Here is a 3,760-nt window from a genome sequence, read left to right as displayed (position 1 = left end):
TCAGAGGGAGGGAGGGAAGAGGGGGCCATGATGTGTGCTCTAGTCTGGGGTGGACACAACTCTGAGTGCTGGATAGCTCACCACCCCATCTATGGCCACATCTCTGGCCATAGTGTGCCCCCCGTCCCTGGGAAAATGCAATTATGGGTCAAGGGCCAAGTGCTGTCCTCAATATAAGCTGCCTGATGGTGGCCTCTAGAAAGAGAAGGGACAATTGCCACTATAACCTGGATTACCCTGACTTATAAGAGGAAGTGAAGAGCTGGTCCAGTTCTCAGAATGACCTCAGAAACTCACTGTCAATCTTCTTATCCTAATAATGACAACTAAAATAATGGCAATAATGTTTAAAGCCTGCAATTTTTCTGTTATCAATTTCTTTATTGCTACAGTGGTAACTCATTCATCCAGAATTCAATATCTGGTGACCTCACTCATGTGCAAAGCACAGCACAGAATAAGAATCAGGTGGGAAAAAAAAAGCCTGGAGAGGCTGAAATAGATGTCACATGATGAAAGCACTAATGATTTCAGACGTTATTTATCCTTATTTTAAGTACCATTCTAATAACTGGGTTATTTGTCTGAGTCTAATCAGATTGTAAGCCATTTATAGAGTAGCTGCTAGAGATGGGCACCCTGACAGCAATGAGAAGTGGCAACTGGCAATACCGGAGGAGATGGAGAAGCTATGATGAGCAGACCAGGAACCCAGAAAGCACAGCAGCCTGGATCTGTTTCAGAGACAAAGGGTTTGAGGGCATCTCTGCAGTTCATGCATAATTCCACGCTTCTACCGATGGGCTAGAACACACATCTCTGGAAGTCCAACAGGTGAGGGACCCAACGGTTAGGACTGTGTTGGTACAGGACCATCGCTCACCCTTCCATCCAGTCTCAAGCTCTCCGCAGCATTTCTGAGAGATGCGGTGTTTCCTCCCTGTTGGCATCACCGTGTTCTGCCAGTTGAAGAGACAGCGCAGCAGGAGCAGCCCTGGCCTGGATGTCTGGAGGCCTGAGTGTGACCTCAACAAGTCGCCCCATCCACTCAACATTTATCCTTCCAGCTCCCGCTGTGGGGCTCGATTTTGGACTCTGTGAAACGAAGGTTGGTCTACCTAAGCTACAGTCTGACAGGCCGTGTTCAGGGAGTGGCTGTCCGGGCCTGGGCAATAGTGACCACAAACAGTATCAAGGATCTACGGGCACGATGCTTTCTTGTGCTTTACCTGGCTGGCCTTCTTTAATCCTCTCAGCAACCCTATGAGGCTCAGGCAGTGGCGAAGGGCCCAGCAATTGTTTGAATACTTTGCTGTCAATGTTTTAAAACTCTTAATTTTTGAACCAGGAGCCCACCTTTTCATTTTGTACTGGGCCCTGCAAATTATGTAGCCAGTCCTGGGTTCAAGGACTCCCCCTTTAGAGGAGCTGAGTAACTGACTCTTGATGTCCCTGACCAACGGCATTAGTCAGCACCATCTGAGAGCTAGTTAAAAATGCAGACTCCCAGGCCCGGCACAGCGGCCCCAGCGTCAGATCTGCACTTGAACAGGATCAGACGCAGAGCCTGCAATCCCGTCACTGTGTGCTATTTTCTTCCACGTCTGCATTTACTGGGAACGTATCCTTAATTGCACAGGAAAGACCTCATTCTGATCTTCCAGGAGAGGAGGTTTACCTCGCTTGCAAGAAGTGGGCTTCTAAGGGCCCCCAAACCTACGATGACGTGGGCGGGCGTCCCACAGGTTGTCAGAAGGGCCAGCTAAATCAGAAGTTACACATGCCCGGAGCCAGGATGGGGTCGAGACTGGGATCCTGATTCTGGCGGGACTAGGGCGCGGCGAGCGGGAGCCTAGGGCGCAAAATTTAAGGAGACACGCACTCTCAGGTGCCGACTCTGCACCTGCACGATTCTGAGGATGCGTGCCTCCTTAAATTTTGCGCCCAGGACTCCTGCTCGCCCCGCCCTGGACCGGCTGTTGGGTGTGGGACGTGCAATTAATCGGCGCTTGGACATTTTGTGCTGCGCCCGCTCACACTGTTCTGCTTTGGGGCGCTTAGAAGCGCCGGGCTCCAGTCTTGGGAATTTCTGGTTAGAGCAGCTCCTGTACATTCCAAAAAGGGGCATGATTGCTCAGAATCTGAATTCAATCCTTTCACCATCTCTTAGGATTTTTAGCCCCAGGAAGCCCGCGGGAACCCCCTATCCCTCACTGCCTGTAAATTCACAGCTCTGCGTTGGAGATTGTCGGGGCTGGCTTCACCCTCTTTTTCTCTGCCAGCAAATGGCTCCACTTAGCAACAGACAGCCCATCCCATGGGCGGAGCTGGGGGCCTGGGGCCTGGGGCCACTTTCAGGCCAGCCTCTGAGAGCAGGTGGGAGGCCAGGCTGCTCACCTGAACTCAGCTTGAGCCATTCACATCACCAGGGAGAGGCAGAGACTCCCGCCCGGGGAAGCACCTCGTCAGCGCCCTGCATCAGCACAGGGCATCTTCAGCTGGCACCCTATGGTTGTTGGAGTTGAGAGGGCCCTTGCCTTAGGAGGGCTGAGAAGCTGGGGGATTTTCCAGGGCCAAGGTTCCCAGAGCCGCCTCACTTTCAGAGATTCTTTCTTTACCTGGAGAGATTTCTTAAAATAAGGATTCCCTGACCCATGAATCAGAATCTCCTGGGGATGGACGTGGTCCCTGCTACTTTTGTATGAAATAGAAAAAGGCACCGACTCTGGGCAGATGCAGTGCTGCTAGGATGTAGCTTGGCAAGTGGACAGAGCCTTGAGGTGAAGAAAAATGCCCTCCCTTTGGGGAATGTCGCTAGGGGCTGCACTTCGGCCCCACTGGCCCTCTCCATGCGGTACACCACCTGCATTGTTGTGACGGTGGCCCTGGGTGGGACTGGCAAAAGCCCTGCAGGCCATTCTTATGGTGGGGTGTGTGGGGAGCCTCTGGGGCCTAGAGAGCAGATGTGATATATGGAGGCCAGCACATGGCACCGTGACCGCCCCCTTCCTGCTGGGTTCCTCAGACATTCCTAGGCCAAGGTTCTGCCCCTTTCTTTTCACCCACACAAAATAAGCAAAAAAAAAAAAAGTCTAACCTCCAGGAATAAAATGTAGGGAAGGGAGTGGGGCAGGAAGGGGAGGAAGGAGGAAGAGAAGGAGGAGAGGGCCCTTATCTGTGTTAAATAGGTCTTGCTCACAGGCTGAGTCATTCTACGCATCCTGCTCCACCCCACTCCCCTCCCCTCCCCATGAGACAGCTGCCAATGGGCATCTCTCCTTCTGGGCTGGGTTCTGGGGTTAGGCAGGGTTGATGGCACTGGTGGGGAAGCAGGGAGTTGGGGCTCTCCTCCACAACAGGCTGGCTGAGCACCCTGGAGAGAGTGACAACCCTCTGAAGGTGTTCCAGCTTTTCCACTGTGACAGGGAGCTGGGCTTCAGGGTGTTAATGAGAGGGCATTCCACTCCTCGGTGTCGGAGAGATGTTCCAAGCCACATAGTTCTGGGATTGCCCTGTAGCCTCCATCATGGTGTGAGGGGGCAGCTGGGATGGGCAGGGGAGTGTATCAGTCAGCTTTCACTAAGTTACACTGAGGAAACAAACATCCCCCCCCGGCCCCCCCAAATCTCAGTGTTTACAACAGCAAAGGCTTACTTCTCACTCGCGTTGGCTGTAGCTCTCTTCCCGAGTCATCTTCATTTCTGGACCTCAGCTGTAGGAGCAGCCCCTATCTGAGCCTTGCTGGGCTTGTGGCACAGGG

At 52.8% G+C, this 3,760-nt stretch overlaps 1 long non-coding RNA gene across 1 annotated transcript; it reads right to left on the bottom strand.

The window, feature by feature from the left end:
* Positions 1-525: 525 nt before the first annotated feature.
* LOC138920605 (uncharacterized) lies at positions 526-3,760 on the bottom strand. The gene is made up of 2 exons (XR_011432051.1): positions 3,655-3,760; positions 526-1,095 (listed from the first exon to the last, which is right to left on the bottom strand). It is a non-coding gene; the product is annotated as an uncharacterized lncRNA (long non-coding RNA).

Source organism: Equus caballus, chromosome 24 (genome assembly GCF_041296265.1).
Source record: "Equus caballus isolate H_3958 breed thoroughbred chromosome 24, TB-T2T, whole genome shotgun sequence".
Lineage (NCBI taxonomy): Eukaryota > Metazoa > Chordata > Mammalia > Perissodactyla > Equidae > Equus > Equus caballus.
The sequence above is the reverse complement of the archived record's forward strand: the minus strand, read 5'-3'. Positions and strand labels throughout refer to the sequence as shown.